Consider the following 22,669-nt stretch of genomic DNA (forward strand, 5'->3'; position numbering starts at 1 on the left):
CCACCTGTCTGTTTGATCCTTGCCCTACATGGCTCATTGTGGGCTGCAAAGAGAGACTGAGCGAAGGGATCAAGGCAGTGGTAAATGCTTCCTTAAGAACATAAGAAGAGCCTGCTGGATCAGGCCAGTGGCCCATCTAGTCCAGCATCCTGTTCTCACAGTGGCCAACCAGGTGCCTGGGGGAAGCCCGCAAGCAGGACCCGAGTGCAAGAACACTCTCCCCTCCTGAGGCTTCCGGCAATTGGTTTTCAGAAGCATGCTGCCTCTGACTAGGGTGGCACAGCACAGCCATCACGGCTAGTAGCCATTGATAGCCCTGTCCTCCATGAATTTGTCTAATCTTCTTTTAAAGCCGTCCAAGCTGGTGGCCATTACTGCATCTTGTGGGAGCAAATTCCATAGTTTAACTATGCGCTGAGTAAAGAAGTACTTCCTTTTGTCTGTCCTTCCTTGGAAGAGGGTGCAATGCCATCTGCCCTCAAGGAGGCGGTAATAAAGCCCATCTTGAAAAAGCCCTCCTTGGATCCCCAAGAGTTGAATAACTTTTGCCCAGTCTCTAATTTACCACTTTTGGGCAAGGTGATCGAGCGAGTGGTGGCCAAACAGTTACAGACACACTTGGATGAAGCAGATTATTTAGATCCATTCCAATCGGGCTTCAGGACTGGACATGGAACTGAAACAGCCTTGGTCGCTCTGGTGGATGATTTGAGGAGGGCGTTGGATAAGGTTGAACATTCATTCCTCATCCTCCTGGATCTCGCAGCGGCTTTCGATACCGTTGACCATGGTATCCTCTTGGATCGCCTGGAGGGAATAGGAATAGGGGGCACTGTTTTACGGTGGTTCCGTTCCTATCTCTCAGACAGGCACCAATGGGTGGCATTGGGAGATGAGGTTTCAGACCCTTGGCCTCTCAATTGTGGTGTGCCACAGGGTTCTATCCTCTCTCCCATGCTATTTAACATCTATGTAAAGCCGCTGGGGGCCATCATCAGGAGATTTGGGCTGCAGTGTCACCAATATGCGGATGACACTCAGCTCTATCTCTCATTTAAGTCCTCACCAGAGTTGGCTGTGGATACTATTTCCAAGTGCCTGGAGTCCGTAAGTGAATGGATGGGAGGTAATAGGCTGAAACTGAACCCCGACAAGACCGAGATACTGCTTGTGGGAGACAAGAGAAGGTTAGGAGATATTGACCTGGTGTTAAATGGGTAAGATTGCCCCTGAAGGACCAGGTTCGCAGCCTTGGGGTCATTCTTGACTCTCAGCTGTCCATGGAGGCTCAGGTTTTGGCAGTGAGCCGGGCAGCTTGGTATCAATTACATCTGATACAGAGGCTGCGACCCTACCTTCCTGTCCATCTGCTCCCACGGGTGGTACATGCCCTGGTCTCCTCCCGCTTAGACTACTGTAATGCGCTCTATGTTGGGTTACCCTTGAAGACGGTCCGGAAACTACAGCTGGTACAGAATGCGGCGGCACGGTTGATTAAGAACAGCCGCTGCTGTGATCACATCACTCCAGTGCTAGCAGACCTGCACTGGTTACCAGTTGTTTACCGGGCCCAATTCAAGGTGTTGGTGTTAACCTTTAAAGCCCTACACGGTTTCGGTCCAGTTTATCTAAAGGAGCGCCTCCAGCATCACCAAATATGCTGCCTGACGAGATCAGCCTCACAAGACCTTCTCTCGGTCCCACCAGTTAAAACAGCTAGGCTGGTGTGGACCAGAGAGAGGGCATTCTCGATTGTGGCCCCCACCCTCTGGAATTCTCTGCCATATGACCTTCGCCATGCCCCCTCCCTGGCAGGTTTCCCCCGAGAATTGAAAACCTGGCTGTTTAGGCAGGCCTATGGGACTCCTGGGTAATCTAGTTTTATTTTGTAAAGATGTGGGTGGGGTTGATTAATTAGAGGTTGATGTTGTAATTGTACTTATATGTTGTATTACAATTTTTATGTACGCTGCCTAGAGAGGCCGTTAACTCGGCCAGATAGGCAGCTTAGAAATAAAATTTTATTATTATTATTATTATTAATGTTCTTGAAATGAATGTTAAGACACCATATGCAACATTTTGATGATGGATGAGTCATACTAGACCTGGAAGCTTGGATTTTTGCATGACTCAGCAATGTGTGGTGTTATGCCATCTTCCTAACTGTGCAAGTAAGGGAAACTGGTATACCATTTAGGAAGTCAACTAGGTGTTGTACAAAGTAGGGCACATACACAAGATTCAGCCTGCATTTAAAATTGGCTTCAAGCAAACTATGTAACATCACTTCACATTCTTTCAATTGAATATGGTTGGGCAATGCCTTCCATGGATTTCGGTGTCCTGGGATTTGCCAAATGCTGGATCAGTAAACGTACCAGATAGGTGACAGGACAGAGAGATGGAATAAAGATTATGTTGAAGGGGAGCTTCTTTTCCACTCTTTTCTTCATAGCATAGCACTCAGCATGTTACTTTTTTAATGGCTATCATTATAGTACAGTGGTGAAACACAGCTCTCTTTTTTAAAAGGCAATGGTGGAGAGACATGATAGAGGTATATAAAATTATGTATGGTTTGGAGAAAGAGAGGCTTTTCTTCCTCTCTCATAATACTAGAACCCAGGATCATCCAATGAAGCTGAATGAGAGGACATTTGGGACAGAATAAAGGAAGTATTAGACATAGTGCAAAGCTAACCTATGAAAGTTGCTGTGCAGGATATGGTGTTGGACACCAACTTAGATGGCTTTTTAAGGGAATGAGAAAAAATAATGGAAGAGAAAGCTATCAATGGCTACAAGTCATGCTGGTTATATGCTGTCTTCAAGATCAAAGCAGTGTGTATCTCAATATCAGTAGCTGCTAGCAGGACAGGGCTATTGCCCTCATGTTCTCATTATTAATTGTACTTAATAGGTCATCCTTCAATAAATGGTCCCAGGGCATGTTACAAACAAGTCACACTGAAAAACAAGTACAATTTTCATTACAATCATAAACTAAAACCACAAAACAACCAATGACAAAATAAAACAGCAATGCAGGAGGAGGGAAGATAACCTACTCTATTTAAGGTCTGGGTAGAGAGTTGTATCTTGACTAATAGCTGAAAAGCACAGGATACAATTCAGAGGGCAGTTCACTCTACAACCTAGGGACAACCACAGACAGCCTCTTGCATTCTACTACCCCTCGAACCTTAGAAATTGGTGGCATTGCCAAGAGGGCTCCCTCCCCTGATACTAACACCTGAGCAGGTCGATGCAAAAAGCAATCCATGTGCTTGTGGGCTTTCCAGAGGCCTCTGGTTGGTCATTGTGGAAAACAGGATTCTGGATTAGATCGGCCTTAGTCTTTGGTTATGAGATATAGAGATGTAGCAGTTAAAGTGGACATTAAATAGACATTAACATGTATGAAGAGGCAATAAGGGCTGGCTTAAAGATAGTGGTTTTCACAGTTATTTCTAAAGGGCCATATAAATCAGCCCTATGTGAGAACCTCACTATTTACAAGACAATTTCACCTGGTGAATCTTGAAGGGAATTATCAAAAAAGATTGTTAGAACTGGCTCTTTTAATCTGAAACAGTCAAAGCCCTAGTGATAATAGTTTAATTTATGCTTTCGACTCTGAATAAAATGAGAGAGTAAAGGAGGAAACAAGGGAAAAGAGGCCTAGCAAGGGAAGGTGTGGAAGAAAGACCAAGGCAGATATAAGAGAATATCAGAAGCTGTAGCAGCCCTGAAGGATCATGGGTAAGAACCAGGAGCCTCTTCATGTGGCCAACTGGGTGTGCTGCTGCAGCTGTTGCCATTTGCCCACAACTCTGCCATATTCTTTTATTCTGCTCTAGGTATATAAAGGGGAGGGGCTGCCTGAGGCACTGCCCTAGTGTGTGCCTTGGCGTTGCACAAAGTGCAACGCTAACATTGCGCTTGGATTGTCTTGGGGTCTGGAATCCATTGCCCGCCAAGGAAAATCCAGCTGCAAGTGCTGGAGAGAGAAGGCAAGCCAATGAGCTATTGTGATTGAAAGCCTGCCCTTCTTTAGGGTGAATATTTGAGATGTGAATGGTTTTTGTTCCTCAGTTGAGAGATGAGGAAGTGTCATTGTCTACTATGTTGGAAGAAGTGGTTTCTATACCCCCAGGGTGAGAACCTGATGGGCATAGTTTCTGCCCCCTTGAGTGAGAGACAAGGGGGAATGTATGGTATGAGGGTTTGGTTTGAATGTTGTACTTAGAATATGTGTGCATTATTTGGCTGTATGTGGATTTGAGTGGTTGTCATGGGTGTACATGTGAGTATGCTGTTTTCAGGATGTGTGGTTGAATTATGTGAGTGCTTGTAGAGTGTAATTTGAGGTAAGTTTGAGTGTGTTGGTTTAGAATGCTGATATGTTTAAATATGAATGTGCTGATTTTGTAAGGGTGTGCTTGAGTAATTTTTTTTTTCTTTTCCCCAATGGTAGTAAGACAAAATTGTGACATAATGGGGGCTGGCTGTTTTAATTGTTTTGCTTTTTTATACTATGATTTAGAAATCCGATTTGTTCAATTTATTATGTTTTAAAATAAGCTTGTTTTAAAATGCTTGTTTTTCCTTGAAACATAGGGAATATTCTGTTTAGTCTATTATGTATATTATGATTTTTTCTTGTATTTCTTGTGCTTAGTTTAATATGCAGTGTTTATATTACGTTGATACTAAACAGGATGTTTTGTTCAGTTAACTGTATTTTATTGTTTCTTGTAGTTGTTGTTTTAAGGTGTTTGGATTTGTTGTATACCACTTAGAGTTTTATTTAAATATAAGCAGTACATAAATGGACTAAATAAATAAATAAATGGAGGGTGGGGGACTGTGTCATAGGTGTGCATGTCACGCATTCACATGTTGCCTGCCTACATGACGGGGAACACTGCCCTGTTGGCGTTTTATTATTTATTTATTTATGCATTTATAGACCCACCCCATAAAGGGTGTTCTCTGGGCAGTTCCTGATCACATGGGCAGACCTTATATGAATGCAACAATATTTTAATTATTGTAAGCTGCCCTCAGTAATGCATATGCATTGGAAGCCATTTTCAAATGAATGAATGTGTAAGTAAACTTATCGCTCCTCTACAGAAAAGGTGATGAACACATGGCAGTCAGAGACAGGGCACGTTCAGGACACTTGGTTGCATGAACAGGGCTAAGGTAACTAGAAGATCCTGCAACTAACAACTGCCTAAAGATTCACTGTGATTCTGGAGTTTATGTATAGCCATGCCACTGTGGCTGTGTTTCATGCCGCAGCCTGGTGGCTGAGTAGTATTTCTTGACTCCAAGTCTGTTTGGCAGGGCACTCCCTTTGGTTGCTGCTCACAATACGTAGAGCAGGGGTAGCCAATGTGGTTCCCTCCAGATATTTTGGACTACAACTCCCATCATCCTCTGCCAGCATGGACAAAGGTGATGGGAGTTGTAGTCCAAAGCATTCATAGGGCACCACATTGACTATCCTAGATATAGAGAGTACATGAGCACAGGATATTTTTCTTGGCTGCTTTCTAGTCCTGAAGCTTGCAAGAGAGGTTTAATGAAATGTTGTGCTGGGGGGTGGAGTGGGAGGGAGAAGACAGTGGCAGTGTTTGAGCCTCCTCTCCACAGATTTGTGTAGCTGACCAGTGAGCCCCCCTCCTTTCCCCATCTGCATTTATGGAAGAAGGCAGACTTAACAGTTTGTACAGCAGAAATATACAACTGTCCATAGAGAGCCTATGCCTATATAGTTTGTGCACACGTAAGGATTGTACAAATAGTCAAGTGAACACATGTTGGTTGGGTGCAGGACTTGCCACCATGAGCCTGTTCTTCCCCCTGCCCCCCTCCCACATGTGTTCACTGTATAAGTGATGTTGTGTGAACAGTGCTCAAGACATTTGTTTTCAGAGTGGTAAGTATGTATTCATAGTACTGTCCTTGCACTAGAAATGCAATCCTATGCATGTCTTCTTAGAAGTAAGCCCTACTGAGTAGGAATGCATAGGATTTAACTCTTTGAATATTATTTCTGAGTCATACCCCAAAGAGAAGTAAATCAATTAGTCTGAATTTTCTGGAAGTTTTCAGTTTTTAAAGAGCATGTTTTTGTCTATTAAAAAGACTGCTTAGGACACTTAAAAAAAACCACAACTTTTCAGTCATGTCTTTAATTTAACATGCTAATGGTATTAATGGTAATGAAATGCTAAGCCGATAAATTACTATGTTTGTACTTATCTAAGTCTTTTTTTTGTTTCTCTGCCATGTCTGGTTTCTTGTTACCTTCCCCTTCCTTTTCTCCAGATCCTGCCTCACATCTCCTCCCCCCCACTGTGCTGTTCCTCGCAATGGAGACTCACACTAATGCTTCTAGAAATTGTATCTCCTCGGGGATGTTCCTGCTGACCTTGTTTATTCTTTGAAAATTCCTAGATTTTTCTTTTCAGCTGGCACCTAGATTCAGAATTGTAAATTGAATTACATTGTGTGAAAACAGCAATTTCTTGTGGTTTGAAGGATTGCTTTTCAAGCTTAATAGAAAAGAACCCAGGGTGCCATCGGTAAACAGATGTTCAGGTTTATCAAAAGGTTTGCAGCAGAACTAAAGAAAGCACAATAGCTAAATAGGGCTGAAATGAGAACAGTTGTAACACATGGTGTAGAAAGGAAGAGAGATGATTCTTTAAAAAATCTATTGGGAAAATGCAAGGACCATATTTAATACTTTGCTTTACATTTAATAGAGCTTTCTTTAAAAAACAATCTGCTGAACTAGTCTTCTTTTGTAGTAGCATCTGGTGCAGATCAGCAGTCATCTGTGTATAGTCATCACTTTTGTATCTTGCCTTGAAGGAATGCAAGGTGGCACACCACACTTCTTCTTGGAACAATTCTCTTGAGTGTTGTTCCTTTAGCCTTGCTCCCTGCCAAATATCCAGCTTTGCTAATAGAACTACTATGTGTCTTTGAATGAAATCCCCTTGAGAGCTGCTGCCAGTCAGTGTAGATGAGGGGTGGAGAACCTCAGACCAGTGGCCCGAATGCGTTCTTCCTGGCCTCTCTGTCCAGCCCTTGGAACTGTCCCCAGGCCTCACAATTGCCTTGTCCATGCCATTATGAAGTGGTTTTTGCCTGGCTGGAATGTGTCCTTGCACTGTACTAATGCCTCTTTCTTGCCTAAATGGAGGCACCTGTGGTATGTGTATGTGAAAATCTCTGCCTTCTGCGTGGCTGGAATATAGCTATCACTTACATTTGCTTGCCCACTTTTTGTATCTGGCCATGCCCATCCTGAGCTTCCCACCACTGGCATGCATTCATCCCCCCCCCCCCAGCTGCCTGTGAGGGAATGCGGCCCTTGGGATGAAAAAGGTTCCTCATCTCTCGAGATAGTACTAAGCCAGATGGACCAATGGTCTGACTGAGCATACAGCAGCTTCCTATGTTTCTGTTCTGTCTTGCAAGAGACAAGTGTGCTCCAAACGTCTGATTAATTCTAGGGACAGATCCAGATAAATTCCATATTGTAGCCCTGTTCATGTATTAGTCACATGTAGGGCATATGTGTGTAGCGTGAGGAGCAGGGCCGTGCTTTTAGTTTTCCTTGATATTGTGTCTACACATGCACATATGTGCATGCTACATGCTGTTGTATGGAAATAAAGCACAACCTGTGAATTCTTGCTTGTGAGTAAAGGCTCAGCACAATTGGGACATGTGATTACGTGGGTGTCTGCAGAAGCTCACGCATTGGGCTTTCTTTTCATACAGCCATGTACAACACATAAGTGTGTGTGTGTGCGGGGGGGTAATGTGACATCAGGAAAGGGTCTAAAAGTGTGGCTGTGCTCTTCACTTATGCTCGTGTAACACATGGATAGGCCTTGTCTGTCCCAACATCTGGAACTGTAAGATCTACTGCCTCTGAACAGTAAGGTCCCAGTTAGCCATCAGATAGCAAAAGAACATTAAAAACAGTGTATTACTTACAGTCATTGACTTGAGTAATTGGTTGGTTTGGACATAACACTAAACCATATTTTAACTTTATGAGAACGAGCCTCAGAGAGGCTGAAGGGTGAGTATGAAATTCAGTGGTTCCCAAACCTTTTACCCCATGGACCACTTGAAAATTCCCTTAGAATTTGAATTGTAATACAATTAAAACATTATAAGAAATAAAGGAAGCAATACAAATCCAGTTAAAATCAATATGAATATTTAATGTGGACATGTCATGGGCCACCTGGATGAAGCTTGTGGACCACTGGTGGTCCATGGATGGCAGTTTGGAAACCCCTGTCATAAATAATTTCAGATTCACTATTCCTGTGATCCCTCCATATTGGTAGTCAAAGCTCCTACGTACTTTGTTTTCTTCAAGTTACAGGGTTCTTTTGGGGGGAATGGGGAAAATGCCTGATCAACAAAATGTCATCAATCAATTTGATTGACCAATTAATGTTGCAAGTCTAATTGTAGCACCATGACACCAGGACATCTTCTTATCCATTATAAAAAATATTTTAAACCTAGCATTGATAATACTGTCCAGCAGTGACTTAACAAAAAAAATGGAACACATTTCTTAGCCAGCAAAGCATCAGTTGCCTTGGTTTGTTGTACACCGCCCTGAGAGCTTTCTGCTATAGGGCGGTCTAGAAATATAATTAAATAAAAATAAATAAATAATAATGACAACAGAAGGTTTATGTAACTTTAAAGTTGACAATGAGGACATTGAACTTGTCAAGGATTATCAATACCTTGGCACAGTCATTCATCAAAATGGAGACAATAGTCAAGAAATCAGAAGAAGGCTTGGACTGGGGAGGGCAGCTATGAGAGAACTAGAGAAGGTCCTCAAATGCAAAGATGTATCACTGAACACTAAAGTCATGATCATTCAGGCCATGGTATTCCCAATCATTGTGTATGCATGTGAAAGTTGGACAGTAAAAAAGGCGGATAAGAGAAAAATCAACTCATTTGAAATGTGGAACTGGAGGAGAGCTTTGCGCATACCATGGACTGTGAAAAAGACAAATAATTGGGTGTTAGAACAAATTAAACCAGAACTGTCCCTAGAAGCTAAAATGATGAAAATGAGGTTATCATACTTTGGACACATTATGAGAAGACAGGATTCACTAGAAAAGACAATAATGCTGGGAAAAACAAAAGGGAGTAGAAAAAGAGGAAGGCCAAACAAGAGATGGATTAATTCCATAAAGGAAGCCACAGACCTGAACTTAGAAGATCTGAACAGGGTGGTTCATGACAGATGCTCTTGGAGGTCACTGATTCATAGGCTCACCATAAGTCGTAATCGACTTGAAGGCACATAACAACAACAACAACAACAAAAGTTTAAGTGCTAAAGCCTTATGAAGATCCTGCATGCCAAAGTGACTAGTTACTTCTCAGTCCTCTCTCATCTGCTGCCTGTGCAGGGAATAGCAGTTTTCAAAATTATGCTAGCAGAGATCCACAGTTGCATAAGTTCACATTTATATGTGCCTATGACATTGAACAGTGGAGAGGAGGGAAGCTGTTGAAATTTGCAGATTGCTCTTTGTGTCTCTTCTGTTTTTTTACTGCAAGTTGTGAATCACTGCAGGCAAGTGCTCCAAATTATTATTAAATCCATTCACATTTCTATGCTGAAAAAGCTGTCGCACTTAAAAAAATTTTTTTTTTAATTCAAAAGGGTATATAAGGCTAATACATCTCTACTTTCCCCAATTCTTACTGTACTAAGTAAGATGTTTCAGCTAGCAAAGTGGCATGATGGAAATCAGCTGGTTGTAGTAGAGTTTTCAGAATAATTCTTTTTTTATATATGGTACTTCCCCCTCTGCCACTGCTAGGCGTCACACTTCTAAGTCTTAGAGTTAAAAATAAACCTGCTACATTGTATATGTAAAGATAGTGGGTACACTTGCAATCATACCAGGGAGAGCAAAGCAAAGTGGTTTTGTTCTACTCAGTGTCATATGAGCAGTAAAAAGGATGTTTGGGAGGGGGGTGGAGAGAGAAGCAGCAGCAGCACATAATAAACCTTGTCCTGTTATCTGGTCAGAGAGAAATGTACTGTGAACATTTGCTGTTTTGTTGAGTGAGGGACAGAATTGAGCAACAGGGCTACTGAGTGATGAGTGGAATTAAGAAAGAGATGCTAAGCTATTTCTAGGTGCTCACCCATCCACTGGGGCTTTGGCCATTAACATTAGTGATGATAAATGGTGCTTGTTTTATTTTGTTTGCGCACCCTCCCTTTCCTCACTGGAGGATACGGATGGGCTGTTTAGACACCTTCAGAATGGGTCAAAGGATGAGCATGCCAGACTGAGCCCTACCCTAGAATCAAGGTGTCACTTGCCACAACTATTGGTCATATTCCCTTGCCTTGATAAAGAGCAAATCACACTCACTGAATCATTTTACCATAACTGGCACTGATGCAAGACCTCATGTTGGTGTGGAGCAAGTGTGGTGTAGCAGTTAAGAGTATCTGACTAGGATCTGGGAGATCAGGGTTCAAATCCCCACTCAGTCAAGGAGTTCACTGGGTAACCTTGGGCCAGTTACTGACTCTTAGCCTAATCTACCTCTTTGGGTTGTTGGAGAAGGAGAAAACAATGGTTGTCATGCTGAGCTCCTTGGAGAAAAGATGTGGTATAAATCATCCTCAGATTGAGCTGTTTTAATATTGTTGTTATTGTGGGTAATTTCTGCTGTTTAGCTTTTTTGGCAAGCCGCCACAATCCAGCTGACAATGCTGTCTGCCTGTCAGATAGCTATGTATTAAAGATACATGCACAAAGCAGGCAGCCCACAATTGGACACCCATATTTGAATAAGGGCCTTCAACTTGGCCAGAATATGCAGCAATATGAGATGGGAATGATATGGCAAAATCTTAAAGTGGAAAAATGGACTACCCAATTTCAAATTTCAGGTGAGTGACCCTGAGCCAACTGTGAGGGTAGTTCTCGACCAACATCCTTTATCGAGTCTCACTTAGCAGAAAAACAGCTGCTGGGCTTTTCTAACGAGGACAGCCATGGTGTCCGAGCTACAGACAGCAAGATCTATCTATACATATCTCAAGACGGGCTGCTTCTGTACTAACAGGCCCGGGCTCGGCCGGCGGCACCTGGAGCCTTCTGCCTGAGGAGTCCTCCGCGAGGAGCAGCGGCTGCAATGGCAGCAGTGGAGACCAAGATCATCTACCATCTGGACAACCAGGAGAAGCCGTACCTGGTGAAGCTGCTCATCCCAGCTGAGTGGGTGACGCTGGGCGACTTCAAGGCACTCCTCAACTGGCACAACTACAAGTTCTACTTCAAGTCTATGGACAATGATTTCGGGCAAGAATCCGATGGTGTTGGTGAGCAAATCCTTTACAACAGCTGCTCAATGTTTGAGGACTAAAATTCTTGGAGTGGCACTGCTACATTTTAAGGACAGATTATCTCCAGGCCTGTAAAGAACCTTGTTTTTAAAACAATGTTAATATTTTGTTGTTTGAATTTCTGTGCACTGTATTCTTTTCTGATGTGTATTTTGTATTTGTGTTTTTTGTTTTTTTTGTGAGCCGCCTTTGGCCAAAAGGCAGCATAGAAATAGAATAAATAAATAAATAAATATTTTGGAATGGCCGCACAGAAAAACCAATCTCACTGCTGTTAGAAGACTAGCAAGGTGTGTGTGTGTGTGTGTGTTTTAACTTGTTGGGACATTTAAAAAAACACAAAAACATGAGGGATCATTCAAAAATGGCACTTCATGGGGAGAGGCAGTTTGAAATATCACAGTCCTGGTGGTTATCTCAGGATCCTTCCGTTTCATGCTGCTGTGCGTGTAGACCATGGTTCAGTCTCGTAACATGAAACAATATTCTTATCTTGCATAAATTATGAATTCTGCCTATGCTGTATCCAAGAGGACTTGTGTAATGAATTCTGTTGTTCCAGTACATAATGCAATAATTACACAGCAACTCCTTTTTTAAACTGTTACAGATTTTGATGTCAACTCTTGTTTGAACTGAATAGCAACTGAGCAATTTTTTTTAAAGCACTTTGACTCACATGTGGGAGGGTGAACAATAGTCAGCCAGCTTAATTTAGAAAACTTGTATAATACCACTTGGCACATTCTCTCTCTGGATTTATTTGTGGGTGGTTTTTTTTGGGGGGGGAGGGAAGCTTACACAAACTAAGCTTCCATAAGGGAGAATGTAAAAAATTCTTTCCTGCTGAATTACTTTTGAGCATTCAAAATTGGTACCTTGTTATAAAATTTTATGTGTATTTTATAAGAATTTTCTAACACGACAAAATTTTCCAGGGTAAGCCAACTCTACCTTAATACAAATTCATAAACTATAATCCAGAATTCCACATGCACATGGAGCTCCTACTGTCAGCTATGACAAGAAATTGTGGCAATGCAGAAGATCTGTTATCCCCTTCTGATTGAGTGCATGTAAAATGTGGCCCTCTTAAGACTCCAGTCTTCCTTGACCATTGGGCATGCTGGCTGGGGGTGAAGGGAGACAGAGCCCACCAACATCTGGAAGGCCACATGTTAGCTTCCCTTGCTCTCAACTGTGGTCCTGGTTATCACAGAATAGAATAGTAGAGTTGGGACTATAAAGCCATTGAGACCAACCCCCTGCTCAGTGTAGGAGTCCAGGTTAAAGCATACCCAACAGGTGGCTGCCAAGCTGCCTCTCGAAGGCCTCCAGTGTTGTTCCTTTTCATAGTCCCTTTCTTAGTTTTTAGTAATGGTAGAAGAGATTTCAGATTACGTGGCTTGACCTGGCTGTTTTAGAACACTGTCATTTAGGGCACAATCCTGTACTTGAGATTCACTGGTTGAGGAGGCTTAGTATTTGGAGGAAGCCCCACTATGCTGGTAGAACCTGAGATAACAGGTATGCTGGTGGACCACCTCTGATGTACTGGTTGAATACCCCATCAGCAGACTTGTTATGCTAATGAACACTGAATCAAGTGAATCAACAGCATGGAATTATGGTGGGCACAAGGAAGGAGCAATATTATATCACATCCTATAAGCCTTCACACCGTGGAATCATTCACAGCAGAATTTTACACCAATCACAGCATTAAAAAACCCTTTCCCAGTGACTTTAATGGGAGGATTTTTTAAAAAAAGTTATTCCTCTGTTGATAACTGCCATGTCCATGACTCAACAACAGAACACAGCATAGGATGTGACTCATCACGCAGTCACAGCATACCACCACCAGTATATAAATCCCACACAGGGAGATCATAATTCAAATGTTAGGGTGCAAGGCATGGGGTTATATCTCTCTGCTCTCATGTCATATACACTTCAAGCTCGCAAGGGGGGAACTCTGGTGATGGCAAACCATAGAGCAGGGCTAGGGAACCTGTGGCCCTCCAGATGCTGCTGGGGCTGATAGGCGTTTGAGTTCAGCAGCATGTGGAGGAGCAAAAATTCTCCGCCCTTGCTGTAGAAAAAGGGCACTCTGTACGTAAAGGTACAATGTGCCACAAAACAGCCTGACTCCAAAGTATAGGGCAGTGGTTCCTGCACTTCCCCCATGGACCACTTGAAAATTGCTGATGGTCTTGGCGGACCCTTTAACAATGTTTCTGCCCATTGTAGAAATTGTAATGTGCTGTGCAAGATGCTGTATGCTTTTTAATTGTATTTTTATTGCTTCTTTTATTACTTACATTGCATTTGATCATATTACAATTTGCATTCCTTAAAATTAAAATTGTAATACAATGAAATACAACGTAAGAAATAAAAGAAGCAATAAAATATCTATCAATTTGAATATTTAATTGGACATGCCATGTACCACCTGAAGGAAGCTTGTGGACCACTGGTGGTTCACAGACCATAGTCTGGGAGCCTCTGGTATAGGGATTTGAGCACAATGGTAACACTTCTCTGCTTAGAACCCTGATAGGTATATCATCTTGGGACTCCAGGCACAAGCACCTAACACGCAGCTCCACTCCAACAACAGGGGTTTCTAGGACATAGGTAAGCAAGGGAATTGGGGGTGGGGTGAGGGACACTGGCTGTGAGGTAGAACTGCTGTGATCATGTCTTTTCCTTTGCTATATGGGAACAGTGTGTCTTTCCATATTGGTGTCACACTCTTCCCTTCTCCTACCAGAGAGGAGCAGTGTGTCCCACACACAGGGGAGACACTCCTCTCCACATAAGGTAAGCTCTCTGTTTACAAAGGCCAGGCACTGCATTCCAGCCATTGCAACTACTTGGTGAAACACTTCCGAGCCCTTCTGCCTTGCAAGATTACAGCCCAGATGCGTGGAGCAGAAAAAGCTACTATCGCACCCAGAGAGTTCCACTTCAACCCTCACTGGGGAAGGGGTATGTATATGGACTGTCCCTGCAGCATCCCCTTCCACCCTGTGAATTGGAGGAGGCTGAGGCACAAGGACAGCCTGACACTAGCCCAGCAGAAATGGGGAACAAATCATTGAATGCAGACAATGGCCTGGAGTTTTGTGTAGGTAAGTGAGGGAGCTGGCAGAGGAGGGACAGAGCATTGTGTCTCTCCTTTGCACACAAGCTAGAAATGAAATGGACTGCAAGAGGAGGGACAGAACTCTCCATCTCTCCTCTCCCAGCCTTCAGCAGGCTAGTGGTTCTTTTTTTCTTTTCTTTTTTTTGCAAGCTTGTAACCTTTGGGAGTTTATTCGCAAGAGGCCGGGTTGAGCATTCAGGTGGTGCCATTCCCTCTTCTTTCCTTCGCAAACACTAACCGTGCATCTAGATTCAAGGGCTGTGCACTCTGGCTGTTGACTGCTGCTCGTTGTTCATTCTCTGTGTCTCCCCCATGCTCTCCAGAGGCCACTCCCCCTCCTCTCCAGTGCAGGATCCATTCCACAGCCAGTTCAGTGCAGGCCAGGAAAGAGGCTCAACCCATGACCAACAGCAGTACCCAAGGATGCTCCCAGCTGTTCTTCTGTGGGGTTCACTTGCTTGTTCCAGGCAGGCTCTGGTACTCTGTAACACAGTTATGCAACAAGTGAAGGTGTTGCCAGTGTGGAACTGGTACATAAGGGGCAGCTGCTGCTCTTCTGTCTGCTGAGCCACGGTACAAGACACCGGAGTCCAACTGGACTGACTGGTTGGCAGCCCCCCACATGTTTTTTCTTTCTTTCAGGATCCATTCCATCCTAGATGCTGATCAATAAGGGCTTTGACTTTACCAGATGTGGTGCCTGTCTGTTTCTAAAGAGTGGTAGGACTCAAACCTGGAACCCTCTGGATGTAACATGTGAGCTGTTCTAGGGCCCCTCTTGCAGTTGAAGAGCTCCAGATATCGGACTAGATTTTGAAGTGGAAGGGAGAAACACCCCTTTGCAAAATCTATTTGTGCCCAACGCCCCCCTCAGATTAAGTATATGCCAATGCTTCCTATTCTTCCCTTAAAATATGAGTAATGCATAAAAGGTATTTTCAATTATTATTACTGATCGTTTTTATCATGCCTTTTTATTGCACTTAGATTACACATTGAATTCTTAGTATGATTTATTAATATATATACATAAGCAAAAACTAATTAAGTCCACACGGTATGAACCAATAGAATACACTGTGTTACTTAACAACAAACTCATTCAGTTTACCGCATTGTTTCATTAAACAAGTTCATTTAAACATCACAGAAACAATGGGTAACGAGTGTGTCCCATTCCTGAAGAAAACCAGCGAATAACTGACTGTCTGCATCACCCGTTTGCACACGGCACTCATCCGTGGGAAGAATGCGCCCTCCACCAATACACCCAGCTTATCAAACACTGTCTCGTGATTGGTTCCAGCATCCCTCAAGACAGCATCAGAACATTACCTAGTGCCAGGGCATGGCTAATATCCCTATTCCTTGGTATGACACTGGCCGCTATTCAGAATTTCTTTACTAAAGAGCACACACAATTTATAGTGTTATTTCCATGAACTGAGACTATGAAATACATTCTAACTGGGGACAAAACAGTTTAAAAATTAATGATTTGTGTATTAAATAAAATTAAACTTAAATGCTTCAACTGTCGCATCAGACTGCCAAATGTCAACGTCCCCTAATGAACCCAAACGCCCCCCCTAGAGTTTGTAGTCACACCAACATCCCCCTGAAAGGCTGTAATGCCCCCCAGGGGGGTGCTACCGCCCACGTTGGGAATCGCTGGTATAGCCAAACCCGCAATACAGTGAACAGTGTTATAATGCCCCTCTATTGTATATTGGGAGAAATTGCTTGCAAAAACATGCGTGTTTGTCAAGGCTGCATACAAAAATGTGTTTAGTAGGAGAAACTTGCACTAAAATGCTGAAGAAATCCTTCCATTTTTTTAAAAAAAATTGCAAATTCCTGCAGAAATGTGGAGAACTGAAGTTAAGATTGGAAAGAGGAGAAACTCGGAGAACTGAAATTGACCGATCCTTCCATCCCTAATTGTGAGTTCAGTGGCTCTCTCCAGGTGTGGGTAGCATGTGGGAATTGTCACTGGGATCATCCAGGAGTGGTGGGCACTGGCAGAGTTTCCAGGATCTCTGTCATTTTTATGCGCATTTTGTATTTTCCGGTTGTCTTTCCCCTGTCCCCTCCTGGAGGATACTGATTATTAGATACTATGGGTGTTACTCCAGTGTAGTGGTGGCATATGTCTGTTCCTAGTGTAATTGGAGTATAGGATCACATCCACACCATACATTTAAAGTGCATGACTCCCCCACCCTAAAATACTAAGAACTGTAGTTTAAGGTTGGTAGGAATTGTGACTGGGGGTAAACTACATTTCCCAAGATTCTTTGGGGAAAGCCATGTGTTTTAAATGTATGGCATGGACGTGATCTGTTTTTTGGTAGGGTTACTCTGTTTTTTCCCTCCAGCTTTAAATAGGTATATTTTTCCTGCTATTTTTTTTTCATTCTCTGGGTATCTCTCAGAGGGATTGCTAGAACATTGGTCTTTTTTTTCTTTATTAGACTTTCCAGAATGATTTCCAGATGTCAGTTGTCTCTTATTTCAGAGCACTTAAGTTTCTTTGGTTACTTCAGAAGAGATGCAACAAATCCACTGTCTCTTTGTTCTGGAAACGGCTTCCAACCCTGCACTCAGCAAACACAAAGTAATCCTTTGTTGCATTTCTTGACTATCACCTACCTTTTGTAATGCCTAATACCCCTCCCCCCTCTCTCTCAAAATCAGTTACATTTCTTGTATCCAGTCATCCATGCCAGGCCTCTGTTAGATTAGGGGTATCCAATGTGGTGCCCTCTGGAAGTTGTTGGAGTCCAGCTCCTATCATCACCAGCCAGCATAGCCAGTAATTAGGGATGGTTGGAGTTGTAGTCCAGCAACATATGGAGGGCATCACATTGGCTATGTCTGTATAAGGCAATGCACTTTTGCTCCTCTTCATCATGATGGGCAAGGAAAGAGCTTGTGGATCATAGGAGCTCCGGATATGAAGGAACAATTGTACATTGCACTTCATGTTGTATCCAAAGATCTGCTCTGATCTGGCCCTGATGCCTGCTAATGCAAGTGGAGGGAGATAACTTTCATCAGTGTTCCTACCTCTTGCAACCCCCTGTGCCCTCTGAAAAATCCCCTTTGGCAGCCTGAAAATAGAACCGTGTGAGAGAATATGCAGAGGGCTGTGTGACAAATTAGTAAAAATCAGTTCCTTCCCTTTTCTAGTGGGAGTCTCTGCAGCAGGTATGGGGGCTAAACTTTATCAAGCCAAGGATTGCTTTGGTCCGTGGTCGACCCTTGGCATGTGTGTGTGGCATTTCAGAATAGGTGTGATAAGAACTCCAATGTATGTCTGCCTTCCAAAAGCCTGTCCCATCAGATATTCTGCACAGTTTAAAAATATTTGTATAGATTTTTATTCATTATTAAATTTGGTTTTTTAAAAATTGAAGACCCTTGCATTTGCAAAAGGACCTTTGGATCTTTAGGTGGAGGAAACCTCATCTCTGCATCTTAGTAGTCCGTCTGAATAGAAAACATTGCATAACTAGCTGCCAAGAGTGAGGAACTGACTCTCTTTCAGTCACTTTACTTCTCTTATTATATTCTATATTTGAAATAGTTGATTGACAGTGACTTTTGCAGATTCTACCTTTTTTTAAACACAACTGTCTCAACCGTTACTTGGCTTATCCCCTTTCTCACAAGAAATATCTCAAAACCTCCTTTTCCAGAAATGTCATCCCATGTTTTGCACAGAAAATGTGAAAATTATTTATATGTCTCAGAGACATAGCACTGAATATAGATGGTGACTTGTCTATCATCTTACTTTGATTGTAATATTTTAACACATTTTTGCATATAAATTTTGGCTCCTGGGCTCTTCCCAAGGCCTAATTTAATTAGAACCACACTGGATAAGATAAATTTGAGTCACCTACAGTTTAAATTCACATCATTATTTTATAGTTTATAATGGCAACTACATAGTTTAGGTACTTCAGGTCAGTGGAAACATATTAAGATTAGTCCTGCTCAATCTAAAACTGTTGATATGGATATGGTAGGCAGCCTTGACTGGAATATACATTGTTATGTAAAAGCTTCTTCTTGGATTATACAGGGCTGAACCTATTAATAATTTGGTTTTTTAATCAAGTTCCCCTGCTTTTTATTAATTTATATGTGCTAGACCCAGCATGCTATGATATAGCCATATCTGTTATGGTATCTGAGATGAGCTGAAATCACTTTGTTGGTTCCAGCATCAAACCAATGCTACAGAAGCCCTTCCAGAGTTGTGTGCAGTGGTTGTTTCATAGTTACAATCCTTTCCCCTAAGGATGGAGAACCTGGAACCTACATGTTATTGGTCTTGTAGCCCTTCAGATGCTCCTGTACTCCAACTCCCATCACCCCTACCCACCATGGCCAATAGTCATGGATTATGGGAGGTGTAGTCCACCAACATCTGGAAGACCATAGGCTCCCCATCACGGACCAAAAGGGTAATCTGAGCTAGAATATGAACAGCAGGGGCATATGAGTGTTCTCATCAAGGCAAGCATTTCACCCTCTTTTGGCTAGCCTTCTGAGCCCTAGACCTCCTCCCATACTTGGAGCTGGAAAGGTGGCAGACAGATCTTCTCTGTTGACGGAGGGGAAGGTTTTTGGCAGCTTCATGTTTTTGATGATTTCCAAGCAAGCCTGTTGTCAGCACCCAGCATGGCGGGGCAAAGCTGGGGCCTGTTACTCTGAAGAGGAGCTGAGTGAGACGGCTGCTGATTCTGTCGCAGTCATTTTGCTCATAGCCCTTTAGATGCTGCTGAATTCCAGCTCCTGCTTTCACTGATCAGTAGCTACACTGGGTGGGACTGACAGTATTTAGAGTGCAGGAGCCTCTGGAGAGCTACAGGTTCCCCTTCCCTGATGAAACAAACAAACCAACTCCTTTTTCTTTAGCTTTGGAACCATTTCTAGAAAGGTCAGCAGGGCCTTTTGAAGCCAGCAAAAAGAACGAAGAATGAACACAATATTTCATGTCTTCCTGATTGTCATGGCGTGTGTGTGGGGATGATTTTGTAGTGAGGGCAAAGTTTGTGTGAATGGCTCCATTGTCTGTGCACATTCCAAACATGATTTACAAATGGAGAAGCGGCACACTTGCTGCATCAGGAGTAATCTATATCTGAAAGGGCTCTTGGAGACTAGGACAAGGTAATAAAAACTGTCATCCAAGAAGAGAGGTAATCTTGACAACTCTGGTGACTGTATTAAGAGACACTGCATGTGTGCCTTGTGTTTTGATAATACATTAAAGGCATATCCTTAGAAACATAAAAAAACACAGGCACGAACCAATAGCATATCAAAGTTTCCATCGCAGCATATGTTTAATAACAAACTTGACAGAGGATCATAGTAATTTTATTAATGAGGAGCTTGAACAGCTTTAAAAGGGGATGAGAGAGGAGAAGGCTGTCAGTGGCCACTAGTTATTACTACCTCCAGGACCAGAACCGCCATGCTTCTGAATACCAGTTGCTGGGGATCAGGAGTGGGCAAATGCTAACTGTGCTCATGCCTTGCTTGTGAACTTCCCAGAAGTGTAGGAAATGGGATGCTGGAGTCGGTAGGCTTCTGGTTTGATCCCGCAGGGCTGTTCTTATGAAGCCTCAGCTTAAAGACCAATGAATTCATAGGCGACTGTTATGTGGGTCCCTTCCCTATTGGCTAGATATTGTGAACGTGGTTTGCTATAAGGTTAGATTTGCACAGCTTTCAGCTAAATCTGATACTTCCACAGAAACACTTCTTGCTTACTCATTGCTCCAAGGCCTGTTCACTTTTCCCAAATCCCCTTTTAATCACATCTAATCCTGCTTTAATCATATATGAAAAGTCACTCCCAAATGTCTTGTATGGAGCCTGAGAATTCTTGTTCCCAGCTTTCATTCATTTATTTGTTTTCTTTGAAAAAAATCTTCCTCCTCTTTCTTCATGCTTTCAGAAATTATTTTGAAGGAAGATGACACCATTTCCCCCCATGTACCTGTGAATATTGAGCAGGGATGGGGAATCTGTGGTTCTCCAGATGTTGCTGGACTTCACATGCTGTCAGCGTCAGTTGCTGATGGGAACTGGAGCCCAACAGCATCTGGATGGCCACTGGTTCTCCATCCATGCGCTATGGAGTCAGAACTCAATTTTTGTGTGTTTACTCTTTGTGAAGTCCTTCATCAGTATGGAAACATCTCTCTTCAAATAGGCCTCTCCAAGTGGCAATGTAAGCGGACCTGGAAAAATGCATCTAAAACGAAGTTTATACATGTCTAATTGCTGTGAATATAGAGTGAACATTAGCCCAGCCCAAACTTCAAGTCAGTCCTATTGCTATGAGGTCTGCAACTCCATATTTAAACATAAAATATTGTACTTTCCTTAACTCATAGTTTTGTTCTTTTCAATGTATTTGTTTTATATCTTGCTTTCCACAGACAGAAGTCCTTAAGCAACTCACAACATGCACAAAAATACAATACATAAGCAATATAAATTAAGAAAAAAATACATGAAAAAGTTCAGCCATGGACATCAGTCGCATAACAGAATAATTTTTCACTCAAACTGAAGACCCGTTGCTAAGCAGGGGTGTAGTTGAGTGAAGTCTCGGGAGGGGGGGTCTTAGAGCCTTTACTTTTCTAGGAGCAGGGTCCCTATGTCTCCAGCATCCTACAAGCATGAAAGGGAAGTGTGTTAACCACTGAGAAGAGTCTTCTAATATGCTTCCTTGTTCTTTTCTGATGATTGGAGTCAATCAGAGTGAAAGGAGATGAGTCAGCCACTGAAAAGACTCTTCTGAGTGCTTATACTCTCTTTCATGCTTATGGTTTCTAGGCATTAACAAGGATCTCATTCTAAACCCCACAGTAAAAAAGCAGGGAGGGGGCATGGCTATGATTAACATGAAGGGACCCTAAACTTCTGAATTTGTCACTACACTACTTTTGCTAACATAAAATATTAATTATTTAATATTATTATTAAATATCCTGTTTTGGGGCAAGCTGCTTGATAAGGTGGTAGCAGTCCAGCTTGAAGTATGGTTGGAGGAAACTGATTTTTTGGATCCATTCCAGCCTGGCTTCAGGCTTGGCCATGGTACTGAAAGTGCCTTGGTCACCCTGGTCACATCTGTTGGGAGAGAGAGAGGGGAGTGCGACCCTGCTTGTCCTCTTTGATCTCTTGGTGGCTTTTGATACTGTTGACCATGGTATCCTTCTGGAGCATCTCAGGGAGGTCGGTGTTGGGGGCACAATGGCTCTGATCATACCTCCAGGCAGCTTCCAAAAAGTAGCTATGGAAGGCTACTTACTATTCAGGACCATAGGAGCTGTCCTGTGGTGTTCTGCAGGGTTCCATATCATCCCTCATGCTGTTTAACATCTTCATGTAGCTGTCTTCAGGAGATTTGAAGTGAGGTGTCATCAATATGCAGATGACACCCAACTGTCTTTCAGTTCCATCTGGATTGGGAGAGGGAGTTGAGGTGCTGGACCGATGTTTGGAGGTGGTGATGGGCTGCATGTGGGCCAGTAAATTGAGGCTGAATCCTGAAAAGTCAGATGTCTTATGTATCCAGAGTTCTCATGTCCAGGAGGTGGATTATTGCAATGCACTCTGCGTGGGGCTGCCCTTGAAGACTACTCAGAAACTGCAGTTGGTCCAAACTACAGCAGCCAAGTTACTGGCTGGGGTTCCTTTTAAATTTCATATAACCCCTGTTTTAAAACAGCTGCATTGGTTGCCAGTTTGTTTCCCGGCTCAATTCAAGGTGCTCACAGCAGTGTTTAAAGCTCTAAACGACTTAAGCCCCAAATATTTGAAAGACCACCTCCTTTCCTTCAGACCCTTTTGGGTGTTGAGATCAGCCAAGGGGATCTTTTTGATAGTTCCATCACCTTCAGAAGTTCGGAGGGTGTGGACTGGAGGAGGGTATTCTCTGTGGCGACCCCTAAGTTTTGGAGCTCTCCACTGAGATGTGTCTGGCAACTTCTCTGTACAGTTTTAGGCGAATGCTGAAGATG

General features: G+C 42.8%; 1 protein-coding gene across 5 annotated transcripts in view; it reads left to right on the forward strand.

The window, feature by feature from the left end:
* The window catches only part of KITLG (KIT ligand), a 114,545-nt gene that overhangs the window by 5,467 nt on the left and 86,409 nt on the right, over positions 1–22,669 (forward strand). Inside the window, exon 1 of one of the 5 annotated variants that reach the window (XM_061639603.1) lies at positions 15,937–15,983. The exons of the other annotated variants lie outside the window; for them this stretch is intronic. The gene's annotated coding sequence lies outside the window, so the exon portion shown is untranslated. Of the gene's footprint in view, positions 1–15,936; positions 15,984–22,669 lie in introns of those variants that run through there. 5 annotated transcript variants of the gene reach the window in all.

The sequence above is a fragment of the Rhineura floridana genome, chromosome 8 (genome assembly GCF_030035675.1).
Source record: "Rhineura floridana isolate rRhiFlo1 chromosome 8, rRhiFlo1.hap2, whole genome shotgun sequence".
Classification (NCBI taxonomy): Eukaryota; Metazoa; Chordata; class Lepidosauria; order Squamata; family Rhineuridae; genus Rhineura; species Rhineura floridana.